This window comes from Panthera pardus, unplaced genomic scaffold (genome assembly GCF_024362965.1).
Source record: "Panthera pardus isolate Hobbes unplaced genomic scaffold, ASM2436296v1 HiC_scaffold_25, whole genome shotgun sequence".
In the NCBI taxonomy this organism is placed as follows: Eukaryota; Metazoa; Chordata; class Mammalia; order Carnivora; family Felidae; genus Panthera; species Panthera pardus.
The window spans coordinates 32,035,808-32,054,842 of NW_026526821.1; the positions used below are offsets into that span (position 1 = coordinate 32,035,808).

General features: G+C 41.4%; 1 protein-coding gene and 1 long non-coding RNA gene across 13 annotated transcripts in view; one reads left to right on the forward strand and one right to left on the reverse strand.

Annotated features, from left to right (window-relative positions):
* LOC109274734 (uncharacterized) overlaps window positions 1-12,317 on the reverse strand; it is a 37,594-nt gene extending 25,277 nt beyond the window's left edge. The window contains exon 1 of the long non-coding RNA XR_002083803.2: window positions 12,029-12,317. This is a non-coding gene — a long non-coding RNA (uncharacterized LOC109274734). The remainder of the gene's footprint in view (window positions 1-12,028) is intronic.
* The window catches only part of SHLD1 (shieldin complex subunit 1), a 99,384-nt gene that overhangs the window by 65,480 nt on the left and 14,869 nt on the right, over window positions 1-19,035 (forward strand). The gene's annotated exons all lie outside the window — the stretch shown is intronic.

Below are 19,035 nucleotides of genomic sequence, written 5' to 3' on the forward strand. Positions count from 1 at the left end.
TGTAGTCTGTGGCTAGTCTGTCACACCACCTCCCCCATCACCATGACCTTCCGCACTCCCTTCCCCATCTCTCCCACAGGCAACTCCCTGTCTGCATTTACCTCTCATGCTTCCACCAGCACCTCCTCCCTGAAATCTTCGCTGCGGGACTGTTTCTGTTCAGGTCCTAGGGGCGGCACAGATAACACTGTCCAACCAGGTAATTTGAGGAAAGCTTAATAAAGAGGGCATGGGCAAAGGTGTGAGCATGCATGAGGAGACCACAGGGGAAGCACAATGCCCAGGCCTTGGCAACCCCGAGAGAGCATGCTCACAGGAGCTGTGTGGAGAGGGCTGCCTGGCAGGGGCCAGCGAGCTTGGTAGAAGGATGCAGCCAGCCCATGGCAACCGCCCTGGAAGACAAGCAGGGAGGTAAGGAATCTGACCTCACCTTTTTCTCTCCTTGATTCTCCTGCCAAGCGCCACCCCCTGGTTCTCAGCTCCAAGACGGAGAGCAAAGACACTCATCCGTGCCTGCAGTGCATGGAGTCACCTCCCAGGGCAGAGCAGGGCAGAGCAGGGCAGAGCCAGCTGGAGAGTGGATTTAGACCAGAGGAGAGGGGGAAAATACCAGCCTACTGCCCTGAGGCCCTGGTCTGCGGCCCCCACTCAGCTAGAGTCATGGCCCCCGGCGGTCTGGCCTTCATACATCACCCCTCGTGGAGCTCTGCCCGGTACCTACCGCTGTGGTCTCTAACCCTGCCACATGGCCAGTCTGCAGGCGGCTCAGCAAACACACCCGACCTCTGTGCCGCTCTTCAACTTGTCACAGGGTGCCCTTCCCTCCTTCTAGGCCTGGAGAAGTGCAGCATGCTTACAGTATCCAGTCCAGATACCCTTGCTCTCTGCAGTCTTCACTGCCTCCTGTTAGGTTGCCTGTTAGGCTGGCTCTGCATGTATCCCTGCTGCACTGCATGTGCTTTAGAGCCTTACCTGTGGGACTGCCTCCTCTATAGACTAGATCACCCTCTCTTTTTTTTTATTAAAAAAGATTTTTTCAATGTTTATTATTGAGAGGCAGAGAGAGACAGAGCGTGAGCAGGGGAAGGGCCGAGAGACAGGGAGACACAGAATGTGAAGCAGGCTCCAGGCTCTGAGCTGTCAGCACAGAACCTGATGTGGGGCTCGAACTCATGGACTGTGAGATCATGCCCTGAGCTGAAGTGGGACGCTCAACCGACTGAGCCACCCAGGTGCCCCTAGATCACCCTTTCTTTGAGGAGAGACTGTGCCATACTCTTCTCTGCATTCCTTTGTGGTGCCTCCAAGTGGTTGAAATAAAAATGCTCAAAAAGTCAATTGCATTGAAACGACTAGTTGGAAAGATGCAATAAATACCACTTAACGCGGCTAAAGGTGGTGTTAGTTATGAATAATGGATTCAGATTTTTTTTTAATTCTTTAAGTTTCTTTATTTTTGAGAGAGAGAGAGAGAGGGAGAGCACCCACGAGCTGGAGAGGGACAGCTCTGTGCTCTCAATGCAGAGACTGACATGGGGCTCGATCCCATGGAAGTGTGAGATTATGGCCTGAGTCAAAATCCAGAGTCAGACGCTTGACTGACTGAGCCACCAGTCACCCCTGGATTCAACATATTTAACACTGGCTAACTGTATCATATGTTGTGCATAACCAAGTCACTCTCTGACCCCCTGTCCCCGCATCCAGCTTTAGTTGCTGTCATATTCTTTGGGGGCACCCTATACGTCACTGTTTAGAATTTATCTTTGTAGTCATTTATTCCTTCTAGATCTTCTAGATCTTTAGCTCCATGAGGACAGGGACCATATCTGTGTTGTTCTTCACAACATCTCCAAACCTTAGAACAGTATATGGTACACACTAGATCCTTCACAAATGTTTGTTGAATGAATAAATGTGTTGGTCATAATACCCATGACATGTCATAACTTCAAGAGTCCAGCAGAGTGGGGATTCTAGTTTCATACCCTTCAAGTCATTTCTTGTGCCTCGAAGGGGTCATTTCTTTATGATCCTCCCCCCTCATCATTACAGCAGCCACCCTTTCCACTTGTACAGGAGCAGTCTTGTACCAAGGGCAAATTCCCTTTTCCTTCAAACTCCATAGGGAATATAATGTGTTTGGGGGAATTGTTTTTTCTGAAATTATCCTATTTCTCATTTCTCCCCTGATTGTGTTTATTTGTAGTTTATTAATCTGATGGTGCCAAATAAAATATATTTGATTGTTATTTGGGCCATTTCAAACCTATTCTTGAAAATGTGTCATAGGGCATTATCAAGTCTTGTAATTGAAAATTGGCATCATTTTATCTTATTGACTATTGTGACAGTCTAACCAGATTTTATTATCAATGAATGACTTCAGGGAGTTCTCTTTAAAGGTCACAAATGATGATGTTTAATATCCTCAAAAAAGATTACTTTTTGGAAACGGGAAGTAGCAACACAGCCTGGGAGCCTTAATTTATTTAAGCTCTATCATTGCTCAGTAATCTTTTCATCTGCCGTTTTTCTGACGTTTAATATTCTGAAAAAAAAAAAATGTTCTGGAGAGGAAATTAAACTTGAGGTTTGAGATAACAGGACTCTTTACAAAGCTTATATACTGGAGATATTAGAAAAAGATCCTGATTAAAAAAAAAAAAGCGGTTAGTTTTAGAGGGACTGTCTAAGTTGGATTGTCTAAAGTGAAAACCTGAAAAAATTGGACAGATGTACTTCATAAACTTGGAGAATATTAACTGTGGGGCCATGTTGTAACAGGTTTTACTGATGCTTCTGTTGTAAACTAGTTGCCTCTTTTCTGCCTGATAATGGACGTTTAAGTTTGGGGGTTTTGTGACAGAAGCAATTAAAAGCTCAACACTGTTATATTTTTCATTAATTTACCAGTGAGTGGTTGGTTTTATATAAATGATTGATTTATTTTGAAGATAGTTGCAGTTCTAAGTTGTGTTTTACTAGACAGCTTGTCCTTCATAATATAATTTGCCTTTAACTACAATATAATTTCTTCCACCCTTCTGGTTATCAGCCTTTACTTTAGGAAAAAAATACGCATAGGCAATATCTTGAAGATAATTTTTTAAAATTTATTTATTTATTTATTTTGAGAGAGAGAGAGCATGAGCAGGGGGAGGGGCAGAGAGAAAGGAGACAGAATCCCAAGCAGGCTCTGTGCTAACAGCATAGAGCTTGATTTCATGGCCTTGAGATCATGACCTGAGCTGAAATCAAGAGTCAGATGCTCAACCGACTGAGCCACCCAAGCACCCCTGAAGATAATATTTTTAAGGTGATGAAAATAAAATGGTTTGGGAGCTCTCAATCTTACATGACAGAAGGTCAGATTTGGACCAGGTTTGATATAGAACATCCTAATTAGAGCCAGAAACAGGCAAAAGCAGTGATGGGCCCTTAATACTCAGATAAGCAATATCTCCAAAAGCCAAACATTGATATCCTGCAATCCAGCATTTCTGCTCCCAGATAACATACCTAACAGAAATGCATTCTTATGTTCATGGAAAGACATGCCCTGAAACAGTCATAGTGGTGCCAGTTATAACAGCCATAATTAGTTCCTACCCAAATGCCCATCATCGGTAGAATGGAGAAATAAGTGGTTATGTATTCATGTGGTGGAATACCATACATCGTTGAAAATGAACAAACTGCTACCCTATATAACAGTGAGATGAGTCTCACAAAAATATAGGGTTGAGTGGAAGAAGTCAGATGCCAAAGAGTACCCACTGTATAATTCCATCTGCTTGCAGCAGAAAACAGACAAAGCAATCTAGGTGTTAGAGGTCAAAAAGGCAGTAACTGTTGGAAGGGTAGTTGCCGGAAGGGGGACACGAGAAGGGCTCCTGGGCTTCTGGCACTGTTCTGTTTCGTAATCTGGGTGCTGGTTAAACTGGGTCTGTTCAGTTTGTGAAAAGTAGCAGAGCCATTATTTAGGCACTTTTTTATATGATATTATAATTTAATAAAAAGTTACAAATATATCAACTTGCAAATTGGACATTGCTGTAATTTTCCAAGCTGACTCATTAGAAAGGCACAGTATACAGTGCAACTCTGACAAAGGTTCAAGGGCACACAAGTCCTGTACTGCACTGTCTTTAGGCAGAACCATATTATCTACCAAATGAAACCAAATGAATGGGACACTTCAACCTAGCCATGATTTTGTTTGCGGAGAACCATGGGAGCTTATCCAAACTCCCAGTTCCTTTAGGGGCCAGCTCTGGTGTTCCAGTTCAGGGAAATCTTTATGGCACCTCTGACCTCTGTTCTCTTATAAGCTCTGATCACAGCCACCATCGGAACTGGGTTAGAAGTCAATAGTACTCTAGGCGTTTTGTTTCTTTTGATTCTTTCTTGACTGCGAGTTTATCAAGGCCACCAGCTTCACCTTTCATTTCTCCATCCGGGGTCAGGTATTTGTGGACCTTTGATAAATATCTGACAAATGACCATTGCTCTTGAAGACACAAGAAGATGAACAGAGGCTCTGCCTAAGGCAGAGCAAGCATTTGCTTTTTTTTTTTTTTAAATATAATTTATTGTCAAATTGGTTAACATACAGTGTGTACCGTGTGCTCTTGGTTTTGGGGGTAGATTAAGTGGCAATAATTGTGTTGCTTTGAATCATCTCAATTTGATTTCTCAAATCCCTTTGATATCTTTTTCTCTCTCTTTAACATTTTCTTGTTTACATGGTTGGAAATTATGAAAAAGCACACAGAAGTAAAAGAGAAACACCCATAATACTTCCTACTCCGAAGAAAAACTCTTTTACTGTTCTGCTGTGTTTTTTCTTTTGCTTTTGCTAGAATGCCATTGCTTTCATGCTCCCTCCCGTCCCCGCTGCTTTCTTTCATTTCTGGAGAGGGATGGGAGTGAATCCAGGATAGAAACTGCTCCACTTTTTTTTTTTTTTTTTTTTTTTTTTACTGCTTCACATTTTTAAAGGGTACTCAGGTAGGTTAGAAACTAGGTGTGTTACTGCCTCAGTTTTCCTTACTCTCCATATATGAAAGTGTGACTTAGCTTAAGAGCCGGGCTCTCATGCTTTGCTACAGAATAATATAACAGAAGATGTAACTCAGGCTTCTCTTATCCCCTGCTTAAGCTTTTTAGATTAGCTTGGCTGGTGCATGCATTATACTCCAAATCTCTAAAAAGAACTTAGAGTTTTTTCCAGGATAGAACTATTATGTTTACTAATATTACTGTCCTCAATCTCATCCCAAAAGCAGGATGAGAGCTTTTAAATGTCTTAGACTTCAACATCTTTCAGACCCTGAAAATCCCATGAATCCTATTTCTCTGCCTGAGAATCTGAACAAAAGAGTTGCCTCTCCAGGTAGCCATTTCTGGGCTTTTGTCCTGGGCTGAGCTGTTCTTTCTGTTTCTGGAACCAGAGGGTGATCACCTTCCCTCCATCAGCTCTGTGTGGCTGACACGCCTGTCTTCCTTGTCATGACCTGGAGCTCCCCATCTGTCATGTGCCCGGGTACACACGCCATGTGGTGTTTGCACTCTTGCTTTTTCTCCTAAAATAGACTCCTGTGCTTCTCTCCTTCTTGACTTCCGGCTTTTCCTCCAGACTCCTCAAAGCTTTGTCCCTAGTTTCTCTTTAGAATCCTGAAGTATTTAAATAATACTCATTTAAATGAGATTATTCATTGGTAAGAAGAAAAATCACCCCCATAATACTGACAGTCTGTTTCTCTTGACCTTTAAAACAGCTTAATAGGCACATTGTTTTGTTTGTTCAGCTCTGCTCTGGTTGGACTCCATGTGACATTTGCATTATATCTAAGCCTGTACTTAACTGTGTTGCTATAAATGATTGTCCTGATCAGAATCCATCTAAAGGGAGTCCCCTGCTCTATAGTGTGCATGTGTGACAGAGAGACAGAGACAGGAAACAGAGAGAGAGAGAATAATTTTAGAAAATCTAGTTACCAAAATAGTTATAGAAAAGAGAAGAGAATGGACATAGTTTGGATTTGCACCTTTACCGTTTCCATCTTGACTAACTCTTGGCCTATGTTCAGTTACCTGAAGTGGCTCTATAATCCTCCTATAAGATGCCCCTGCTGTCCTCGGCCTTGAGGAGACAGGACTTCACATGTGTTTATACTTGATACCCTTCAAGTTGGTGACCCTTGGAATGCAGATACCTGCTGAGGGCAAGTTCACGTTCAAGACGTGATGTTTATGTTCGTATTGGAAAGGCAGTGCTCAACGTTTGGGAAAGCAAATGGGCAATTCCCACCCATGTCCGAGCCTTCTCTTGGAGGCCCAGAACCAAGCTGCCTGCCAGGAGGGAGGTGTATGTATGGTGGAGCCTTTCTGCCTCTGGGTGAGTGGTTCTCCTATCCTGTGAGTCCTTTTCTTCAAACATGAGTTTCTGAAGTTAAAAAAAATTTTTTGATGGAGAAATTAACAGTTTATAACTTTTATACAGAGGAATAACTGGGAACGGGATCATTTCTATCATGATACAGAAAAAAAAAAAAAAATATATATATATATATATATATATATATATATATATATATATATTACAGACTTATCCAGCTGAGTTGTGTTCTAATTTGACTAATTCTTTGAGTAAAATAGCTTTCTTGGGTTTTTTTTTTTTTTGGCTTTCTCATTTTTAAATTAAAAGTAATGTGTAGTCATTATGAAGAAAAATCTACTGAGTATAGATGGATGAGAAGGGTAACAATAATGAAAACAACAGTTAGCATTTATCAAGCACTCAGTCGTGCTTCCCCATTTTGCTTCATTTCATCCTCCTCCAGTTCTGTGGGTGAGGTACCACTGTGCAAAGGTCTATGGCAAAATAAATCCGGTTAATGTTTCAACCCTCCCATCTTGAACTTATTGAAAACCAAGTACCCCTTTTCATGAACACCTGCTGCCATCTCTCAGGACGCAGGTGGTGTTCTGCAGATACTATTCGGAAAAGGAGAGGTCAGTGGTCTCACCAGCAAGGGCCTGAACTGGGACCAGACACGCCGCCTCCCTCTACCACCTACCAGCTTTCAGATGCTTCATGCTAGTTGTGTTGATGGTGATTTAATGCGTCCTTCCACATTAAAACCTAGAGCAGGATATTAATTCATTTTTTCTGGTTCACTAAAACCAGTTGCCTCAGCCCTGGTGTCCCACTAAAGATAGGACAGGGACCCCATGTCTAGGAAGTCACAATCGGACATGAAAACAGCCACACACAAGCTTTTAGTAGTGCAAGGAAGGAGACGCCGAATACCATGTCCTGAGCACTGTGGGCCCTGGGGGAGGGCCCAGCCAGCTCCACCTGGGGAACAGCGGGGAGGGGCATGGGCACAGGGTCCCCCAGGAGCAGTGGAGTCTCCAGGTAGAGAAGGCCAGCCAAGGGAGAGTTGAGACCATATTTGGCAGTGTGCAAGTGGCCAGGCTTTGAGCAGGATGCCCAGTGAGGAGCACAGATGGTGTTTAAAGTCAGCTCTGAGTCACTCTTTGAAATTACAGAAATTCAGGGGGAAGGATTTGGAAGCCCTCCAGCCAGATCTGTGACCTTCTAGTCTCTCAATAACCATTGGGTCTAGCTCATAAATGGGAGCTCTATAAAATTGGAGGATATAGGAAAAGTGACAGAATGATTTCAAGAGAAGAAAAGGGTTCTCGTGCCTTAGTCTGCGAACCACTGGGTTTACCATCACTCTCCTGACTGGCTTTTTACTGGTGAGTTGCCCGCCTGTCCAGCTTTGACCAAGGTCCCAGTGCGGTGGCTTCTCAAGTCTTGCCCCATCTCCACAAATGACTGGATAAAGGTTACATAAAACCCCCAAAGCAGGGCCAGAAGGTACTTGGCTTCTCAGTGTGAATGTGCTTAAGATGGAAACTGTATTTTCTGTCGAATGATTTTTTCGTTGCCTTGGCAACTCCTTGGGTTTTTTTTTTTTTTATGCTTTTGATTTCTCTCAACAACATGAGCTGCTTCCTTTGATTTAGCTCAGACTTGTGCACAGATTTCTATCTTATTCAGAGTCTCTAGCGTGTTTATGAGGTATAGATTTTTTTTGTTTTCCACAGTCTTCACAGGGTTGAAAAGTGATAAATAATTTCACATAACCGTTAGCCTGCCTGATTAAACACAAAAGGCAAGTCATAGTGATTTTTTTTGTTTGATGTCAAATACTGTAAAAATGATTCAAATTCATTTTTATAAGATATCGCTAAATATTTTAATATTAGGCTTTTAAAGTCTGCAACAAGGTCTATGTGGAAAATTGTTTCCATACATTATAAATGCACATGGTTCCTTCTGTCTCCTCTTTGCTCATGGGCTCCGGCCCCATTGGCTTCCTGGTTGGTTCTTATCCTTGTTAAACCTGTTTCCATCTCAGGGATCTTCTGTTTCCTCTGTCTGGAACTTAGCTGCTCAGATACTGGCATTGCTTCCTTCCTTGTTGCATTCATGGCTCTTGTTAAACGCCACCTCTTCCAAGAGGACTTTCTGGACCTTCCTGTCTAAAACAGGATCTTCAGAGCGCCCAGGTGGCTCAGTCGGTTGAGTGTCCAACTCCTGGTTTTGGCTCGGGTCATGATCCCATGGTTCATGGGTTTGGCCGCACGTCAAGCTCTGTGCTGACGGTGCAGAGACTGCTTAGGATTCTCTCTCTCTCCCTTTCTCTGTGCCCCTCCCCTGCTCATGCTCGCTCTCTCTCAAAATAAATAAAACTTTAAAAAGTTAAAAAACAAAACAAAACAGTGTCTTCATTCATTGTTCTGGCCAGTTTGGAGATGAGGGGATCCCTCTCTGGAAAACCTGAATGAATTATCAGTCATCTTATACAAAGCCCACCAACCTATAAGCTGGACATTAGATTTTCATGCCACACCCTGAAATTATGAACACATAGCCAAAAATCACCAGATATTTGCAGGAATCCTCCATCACAACACATAGAGACTCAGACTAATAAGAAATGAAGAACTTGGAAGAAACAGAGACAATGATGAAACAGAAGAAATACATACACCCACACATGTACACATGCACAAAACAGAAAATGGGGCAGAGGAAATCATCATGGAAATAATACAAGTAATTCAGGAGAGTGAGAGTGACAGAGGGGACACCTAAGCCAATAGCTGGGGAGCAGGCCTGGAGAGCAACCTAGTCAATGGCAGCAGAAAGGTGGAGGGCTCTCAGGGGGAGGTGACCAGGAGTGCTGGGGAATCAAGAGGCTGTCCTGCCAGTTTGACACAGGAAAAATGATACCGAGAGGCTCTTTGAGGGTGTGGGTAGAGTTAGAGATGGTTACAAAGCCAAACAAGCAAATGCAGAAAAAAAGAACTATTAACTACAAAAACAATAATATTGTACAATAAAGGAAACATTCTCTTACTACATTTAGCAGTGATCAACTTTATATAGTTATAATAACATAAACACTGACTGTGGCTTTAATAAAAAATCGACATAGCTGTATTTAGAGAATGGGGGAAGGTAAGCCTCTGTGTACGTGTGCATGTATGAGTGTGCACCTGAGGCCTGAGGATATGAACATAGAATGTGGATATGAACATAGGACGTCTAAAACCGATAAACTACATTATTGTTATATTAATTAGATATACAGAATTTTTAAAACGAGAGGGAATAGCAAGTTGAGACGTAGACTGAGGAATGGGAAGGAGGCTGGGGGAGACAGAGCACTATTGTTCATTGTAAGACTTTTAGCCTCATCTGACTTTTGAAAGCTATGAGCATATATTACTTTGATAACCAAAAATTAGTTAGGAATTAAAATATAAGCTTCAAGCAGCCCTCTGGCTGTGCACATGTCTCTGATAGAGTTTGATGTGTATTTGATTAATATGAAATTTAGTCCAGCATGTGGCTGATGTCCTTGGCTGGTAGGCCCATTTGTTTAACCAAGTCCATTTTCACTTGCACACAGAGTAATTAACTCAGACTCACTTTGTTGGAAGTCATGCTGAAGACATTTATCATTTCTTTCTACACCATGGAGGTAGATTGGACTATGGCTCGGGGTTGTTGCGGCTGTATGCTCATTAAAACTGGAGTAGATGCACGTGGCACTAAATTGAACTTTTTAATTACTGTAGGTTTAATGACATCCCTCTGCCATGCACTTAATCTTCAGCAAATATTTACCCTTCCCAAACTGGCAGATTTGCAATTTATAGCTTGTCATGTCAAATGAAGCATTTTCTCTTTCCCCTGCTCCTAGAAGGATCTCTGTTCAAAATTATAATCATTTAAAAATAGCTGACACATTGTCTTTGTGGGGAGCTTTCAACATTTCCATCTTATTTGGAACTGACCCTTCTCCTCTCAATCTTTGTATTTATTGATATATTTATTTTGGATACAGTTTAATGTTTTTATTCTGTTATCTGGGTCATTTGCATAGAGCAATGGGTGAGTAGGGGGAGGGAGGGATGGATGGATGGAGAGATAGATGAAAGATGATAGATAGGTAGGTAGATAGATAGATAAATAGGTAGATAGACTGAGAGGCCAAACTGTACTAAGCGTGTGTGGAAATACAGTTTCAGATAACAGAGAACACATCACAAGCTTTAGTCTTAAGATTTCCACTTCATAAGAGCTATGTAGTAGCTTTCCAAGAAGAGGCTAAATAACCATCATTCTATGACATCAACATAGTTTCCCAGACTTTATGATGAAAGTGGAATTAAGAAGATGTTCCATTAGAAAGTCCTGAAATAACTTCAGGATACTTGTAGATGTTCTTTTAATTTGTACCATGGAACTAATGTGAGGAGCTGCAGCTGGAAGCCCGGTTATTGAAGCCTGGATATGGATGTCGTAGGTCACTATTTGGTCATAGAAACTTTTCGACAACCCTCCCTTGTCAACACTTGAGAACACTTCCCAAACCAAAAATAAAATGGTCAAGTAAATTAATATATTTTTGAATTTTGAAGATGAGAAACTTTGAGACCTAAAATTCTAGAGGTGATGTCAGGATCAATGAGTACAGTCGATCGAAAGTTGCTCGTTGTGACATAAGCACGAAAATTTGTACGTCAAGACTGGAGGCCCCACAGCCATGAGCTTGCCTGTGCACCATATCATTATCCTCTTATGTGCCTTCTTAGTGTTTGGGGCCATACTTCCTGAGTTTGAATCCTGATCTTGCTCCTTACTAGCTCTGTGTCTTTGACCAAGTTTCTTAATCTTCATGCCTCAGTGTCATTCTTCATGAGTGTATCAGTTAGCTCACTCAATGCCTATTCCAGCCTCCTCTTCTTACAGAGTATGGAAGTTCCCCCTTTCAGAATCTCTTATAGCTAGTATTCTGGATGTGAGTTAGATCTGCTAATCAAATGCATTCCCATAAACATGTGGATTCAGACCTAGATTATGTGGGAAGAGGGATGGGGCATGGGACATTCATTTTTAGCTGGGGTGGGTAATGGCAGAGGCAGCATGGTCTGGACCTAGCAACTTTAGTGATGGCTTCCTGATTGGGAAGCTTCCAGGTTGTAGCAGAAACTAACTTGGAGCAGCATCTGTAGCAGCTCTCTAATTGTTTAGCTTTCAAATAATGATAGAGCCAGCAGCCTCTTTGGCTGATTTGAGTAGTAATTTGTAAAATCTCAGCCTAGAGTCCATTTGTGCAGCCCTTCCAACAGCAATATATACTATAGTATACTTTTTTTTTCATTTTTTAAAAATGTTTATTTATTATTGAGAGACAGAGACACAGAGCATGAGCAGGGGAGTGGTAGAGAGAGGGGGAGACACAGAATCCGAAGCAGGCTCCAGGCTCTGGCTGTCAGCACAGAGCCCGACACGGGGCTCAAACTGCAAGATCATGACCTAAACCGAAGTCGGTAGCTTAACCAACTGAGACACCCAGGCGCCCCTGGTATACTTCTTAAGTAGCCAAAGTGATTTACATCAGCTGCACCTGAAGAGTAAGAACAGTCCACTTACCTTATCGAGTTGTTGAGTTAATAAGAAAGCATTTACAGTGTTTAGAACATCTGGTGTGCTTTTTCTTTTTTAAACGTGCCTAGGACTTTTTCTCGCCCTAGTCAATGGTACACCTACAACCATAATAACCAGATATTTATTAGCTTGTTGGTTCGTTCATTCATTCATTCATACATTCATTGAAACAAATATTTGCTGAAAATCTATGCTAATCAAGAGTTGCCCCAGCTGCCCTAGGATAGTGGTTACCAACCTAACTGAACATTAGAACCTTCTGGGAATCTTTTTTTTTTTTTTTTTTTTTTTTGAGAGCAAGAGACAGAGTGTGAGTGGGGGAGGGGCAGAGAGAGAGGGAGACACAGAATCTGAAGCAGGCTCCAGGCTCTGAACTGTCAGCACAGAGCCTGGCGCAGGGCTTGAACTCACGGACAGCGAGATCATGACCTGAGCCGAAGTCGGACGCTTAACCGACTGAGCCACCCAGATGCCCCTAATGTTTATTTAGTTTTGAGAGAGAAAGAGCATGTGAAGTGGGGAGGGGCAGAGAGAGAGGGAGAGCAAATCCCAAGCAGGCTCGGTGCTGTCAGCACAGAACCCAACTTGGGGCTTGAAACCAAGAAACATGAGATCATGACTTGAGCTGGAATCAAGAGTCGGATGGTTAACCGACTGAGCCACCCAGGTGCCCCTATCTGAGAACATTTTTTAAAAAACTTAATTTCTGTGCCACCTCTGGGACTTACTGGAGACAGGGAGTGTGTGTGTGTAGATATTTTCTTAATTGAGATATTATTTTCATAAAGTAAAGTACACAAATTTTATGTGTTATAGCTTGGTGGATTTTTCCATATGTATACACCCAATTAACCACTACCCAGGTCAAGATACAGAGAAACAGAAGTGTTCATGAAAGATTTATTGTGTGTATGGATTTGAGGGAGCTTTTTTTAGAAGCTGAAGTTTCAAATGCATTTGAGATTTTGCCACTCAGAGGTCAAAAAAAATTTAGTCCTCTGGAATAATCAGTATAATCAGGTTACTTTTCCCTTTTATTTTTCATAGTCCTCTACAAGTTTGTTGTCCTTTCTAGATTTATGGCAGAAAACGATTTCGTTTATACATGAAGTGAAATTAATTTCACTTAATTAAATAAGAGAAAATCGCAAAATATCAATAAGGCAGTAAATATTATCAGTGGTAACTTTGTGATTCAAAACCTCTGACTCTGTTTATCTTCTTATAAGTGATTGGCACAGTTTTTTGACTAAAAGAAAGCTTAACTGCTTTCTTAAAACTAACCTATACAGCTTCTTTCATGTGATCTCTTCCAAGAGAGTGAATATCATGAAAGTAAAAATAATTATTTTCCTTTTTTTTCAAAAGAGTGTTTGGAGCCAATGACTGCATAATTAAAATTGCAAGGCTGAGGCCACTAGAGCAGCAGGCATGAGCTGAGTTAGGAAGATAAAGTTAGTAATTATATGAAAAGCAAATGGAAATAGTTGATTACAGAGAGAGAAAATGTCATCAGCAAAACATTGAGAGCATCTGCCTTTTTTTATAAAACCAACTAGAACAACTTTGATGTTGAATTGTTTTGCATAATTGGCTCATTACAGAATGAAACTTTCAGAAACAAAATATAAGGTGGACATGAATTATACTTTTAAGGTGATCACGTGTGATTTGGGATCAAGGTCTAGCATTGGGACCCTGTTTCAAGGATAGCTGGGACCCTATTAGTGGGACCCAAGGATAGCTGGGACCCTATTCCCATCACCAAAGGAATAGAAAACATGAAGATTCTATGTAGCTCATTTCTCTGCCTTCAGGAAAAATCTCCATAAATTGACTTAGGTGATATGAATATTGTCCATTTTGAGCATTCTTAGAAGAATAAACTTTGGACAGGAAGGCAGTCTGGCTATGACATTTATTATTCTGTTGATCTGGCCAGGTAAGAGAATGTCTTAATTTCCTCACCATTTCCTTAGTGACCCTAGGTTAGAACTTCCCCTGCCTTCTTGTTTCTATTGCTGCTGTCGAGACATCAACCATCAACTTAATTGTCATTCATTTATAGGCAATCTGTCTTTTCTTACTGGGTGATTTTAGAATTTTTGTTTTTGCCTTTGATAATCTGCAGTTTTATCTCATGCCTAGCAATAAGGTTCTTTTTATTTATCCTGCTTGCAAAACCCTGTGATTGCTAAACTGGACAATTCATGCTTTCACCAGTTGTAAAACATCTTCACCCATTAACTCATTGTGCATTGTCTTTCCCCCATTCCCTCTCTTATCTCTGAAATTCGAATTAGGTGCATGTTGGACCATTTCACTTTGACTTATGTATCTCTTAATTGTTTTGTTTTCTCCATTTCTTTGTCTCTCTCTGCTAAATTCTGAGTAATATCTTCAAATCTGATTTCTATTCTCTAATTCTCTTTCCACTGGTGTTTAATCTGTTTTACCCATCTACAGAGGGATAAATACCTATTATTATAATTTTCTAGTTTTCTAAGTTATTTTTGTTTCTTTTTCTAATTTACCTGCTTATTTTTTTGTAGTCTCTTGTTCTTAACTCAAACTTTCTATTTCCTATTTTCTTTTTTTTTTTTAATGTTTATTTTTGACAGAGAGAGAGAGAGCGAGAGAGAGAGCAGAGCAGAGCATGAGCAGGGGAGGGGCAGAGAGAGACGGAGACACAGAATCTGAAGCAGACTCCAGGCTCTGAGCTGTCAGCACAGAGCCCGACACAGGGCTCGAACTCACAAACCGTGAGATCATGACCTGAGTCAAAGTCGGACGCTCAACTGACTGAGCCACCCAGGGGCCCCCCTATTTTATTTCTTTGACATAGTAAACGTACTTGTTTTATATTCTGTGACCATTAACTGGTATCCAAAGTTTCTGTGAGTCTCAATCTGAGGCTGGCTCCAGTGCCTTGTTTTCAGTGTGTATTTTGTGAGTACCGTTTTTATTGTGAGCTCCTATTCAGTGGAATTTTATTTGAGGGGTTTCTTATGACATTTGAGTGAAGGTACATTCCTCTGGAGAGGATTCTCATCTGCTTTTCTAAACATATAATGGCACATTATTCTGGAAATATACTAAAATAAATTCCTGACTTGGAGGTCTTTAGACCACAAAAATAGTCTCAATTTAGGCCACAAACACATGTGAGGTCTGGCTCATAGTTAAATCTCCAGAAAGATGTTTTTTTTGTTTTGTTTTGTTTTCCCTTTTCTCTACCCAGGGCCAAAGCCAAGACAAACAAGTTTCCTATTGGGACCCTTTGCAAAGCTTTTTTTTTTTTTTTTTTTTCCTAGTTCATCTTTTCTCCAAGTGTGTGACTTCAGGGCTCTCAGCTTTATGCAGTGATGTCCTTTCAAGCACCCCATCTTGACTTTTGGTCTCTGAGGATTTCCTTTACTTTATTCCAGCTCAGTCATGCATTTTAAAAGATTAAAAAGAAAATTTACCCAGAATTTTTAGATATTTAGTAAGAAGGATTTTGTTACCACCACATTTTTTTTTAGTCAAAAATATGTAACTATCTCTGAAGTCCTACTAGAGATGTCCTTGTAAAGCTAGAAATTCAATTCCATATTTGCCTCCACTACTAGCTCTTAATAATTCATGCTAGAAACATTTTCAACACAAATACATCCTAAACCCCTCATGTCTAATATTTTTGTCATTCAGTCAGCCCCAGCTTTTACTTCTCTACTGTCTATAGGCCTTTTCTGCATAGGTTGTATCACAGCTGGTTTTTTTTTTTTTTTTTTTTAAATTTTTTTTTTCAACGTTTTTTATTTATTTTTGGGACAGAGAGAGACAGAGCATGAACGGGGGAGGGGCAGAGAGAGAGGGAGACACAGAATCGGAAACAGGCTCCAGGCTCCGAGCCATCAGCCCAGAGCCTGACGCGGGGCTCGAACTCATGGGCCGCGAGATCGTGACCTGGCTGAAGTCGGACGCTTAACCGACTGCGCCACCCAGGCGCCCCTCACAGCTGGTTTTTTTAAATTAAATTAAATTATTTTGAGAGAGACAGAAAGAAAACCAGCGGGGGTGGGGCAGAGAGAGAGGGGGACAGAAGATCTGAAGCAGGCTCTGCACTGACAGCAGAGAGCCCTCTGAGGGGCTCGAACTCACAAGCAATGAGATCATGACCTGAGCCGAAGTCAAATGCTCAACCAACTGAGCCACCCAGGCACTCCAGTCATGCTGTTTTTAAGTGTTTATGGCTTCCCCAGTTTCTTCTTTTTTTTTTTCTTTTAATTTTTTTAAGTTTATTTGTTTATTTTGAGAGACCGAGTGGGGAAGGGGCACAGAGGGACAGAGAAAATCCCAAGCATGCTCAGAGCCTGATGCAGGCCTTGAACTCACAAAACTATGAGATCATGACCTGAGCCAAAACAGAGAGTCTAATTGACTGAGCCACACAGACGCCCCCTATGGCTTCCCCAGTTTCTGAGCTTTCTATGTTTTCTGATGTTATTTGCTCCAGAAAAGAGGGCTCAAAGCTTTGCCCTTCTTCAACTTCAACGGTAAATGGGGGAGTGCAGGGGGAAAGGGAAAGATTAACTCCTGTGACTGTTCTCAGTGTATTTCCCAGTCTTACCTTGCCTTTTAAACTTTAACTTAGCCCTACAATTCTGACTCAGCCAGCAGTCATTCTGTGAACATTAGATCTTTTCTGCCTAATTTCCCGATCTCTTTTTTTTTAATTTTTTTGATGCAGTCTGTTTCTCCTTCTTCAATATATTTACTAACCTAAACTTTTCCCTGAAGCTTTTCACTTGATTCATAGTTTCTATCAACTATGAAACCACCACTGCCATCAGGCCCCTGGAGGTTGAGTCACTACAATCCCACCCACACCCTGGTGCTGGTCCCCCTTGGGGAGACATGTCGGGGGACAGCTGGAGGCGCCCCCCCCCCCCAGTCTGGGCTTCTGTGTTTGACACTCCCCCACACTGAGGAACCTGCTGTTTCCACCCACACTGGGATCATATTTGCTTTGTAGAGCATGCACTTGGGACCTCTCCGTAGTCAGTCCTAACCGTGAGATGGGTACTGTTTACTGTGATTCATCCCAGCAACTCTGATACCAGGATGAGACACCGGCTGTTGATAAAGGTGATGTTCCTTCCAGTCAGGAATGAACGCTTGTTTATCTGGACTTTCCTTGTGATATGTATCTGCCACTGCACGGAGACATACAAGAGCATTTACAATTCACTTCTTAAAACCTTGGATGTTAAATGATAAATTTCTTAAATATTTACATGTAACATCACTGCTGCTGGTGCTGCTCTTGTCACTATGATAATAATTACCAAGTAGCTTTTATTTCCTGAGTGTGAACCGTGAGCTAGGCTTTATGCTAATAAATCATTAATTCTCACAACTGTCCTGCAAGGCATGACCATTATCATCCTCATTTTACAGATGAGGACATGATGATTCAGAGATGTTAAGTGACTTGCCCAAGGTCACACAGCCAGTAAGTGGCCATGCTGGGACTCAAACGCAAGCCTTCCAAACCCAGCCCATGCTCGTAAGCATTTCATCTATCAGGACAGAAACAGTCAGATTTCTGATCTATGACTATGAGCTGTTTTATAGAAGCCAGAACTTAAATTCACGTTAGTTCTGTCCTTTACTTACTTACTTACTTATATATTTATTTATTAAAAAGATAGAAATTCATTGAATATACCTCCAGGGAGTGGCAGGCAGGACAGCAGAGGAGAGGCTGTTGCAACCAGTTATGTCCTTTAAAGTAACAAATTTGAAAGTGTATAACACCATGCTGCCTGCCATTATGCACCATTGGTTTTGGAGTCCTTTGTAAGAACTGCTTTCAGAGCCAGTGTGTGAAACATAAGAAAAACAATTTTTTAAATATTTTATTATTTATTTTTGAGAGAGAGAGACAGAGACAGAGCATGAACGGGGGAGGGGCAGAGAGAGAGGGAGACACAGAATCCAAAGCAGGCTCCAGGCTCCAAGCTGTCAGCACAGAGCCCGACGCGGGGCTCGAACTCACGGACCGCGAGATCATGATGTGAGCCAAAGTTGGATGCCCAACCGACTGAGCCACCCAGGCGCCCCAAGCGATTTCTTTTTGGAGATAAACTTTGCTTTTTATTCCATTCCATGTTACCCTACTTGATCACCTACATTATTTATCAGATTTTACTCCTAATACCTTTTGACAATTTCCAAAAAGGTAATTCTGTCCTCTGAGGATGGAGATTTGCCACCAATGAGGACATTCAGAAGAAGCTTTCAGGGGGAGTGGAGACTCTTCCTAGGAGGCTCCAGCATGTTCTCAGTGATGTCAGCATTTTGAAAATGAGAGCTTGGCCTCCCAGGATGATTAGTTTGAAGGGGAGAGCACTCAGCTATATATTCACATTCTGCTGTATTTGTTTACAGTTCAATCTGTTACTTCATAGATAAATTGATTTGATGTGAAGTCTGTTTATACAAATATGCATTTAAGGAAAATACTACTGTGTTTAGAAAGACATCAGACTTTCCTTGTCTATCACAGTCTTATAAACTCTGCTGATGTCAACACTGGAACTGGCTCTGTTTTGATAGGATTCTGTTCCTCTTTATATCTTCAAATTAGGAAATACTAACTTGTGGATTTGGACAGATTGTGAGTAGGCCCCCATTCTTCTTCAGGAAAAAAATCAGTTTGCTGCTTCCACAGCAAAGGGAGATGATCCCGCTGCTAAAAATGTCTCCAGCAACACTTCAAGCATCATTTTTAAAGTGCTTTTTTTTTTCTTACAGTGAAGGTTAAGGTTAAAGTTTCAAGCCTCATCTTAATTAGCTGCTCGCATTCAACTTAACTCTGCCAAAGTAAACAGTCGTATTCAAAATAGCAATGTTACCATAGCAACCTAGATCAGAATCGTTTGATTTTCTTTTCTGCTCACGATTGTACCTTACTATCTAGGCCATGATGTGAGACAAATCTGCAG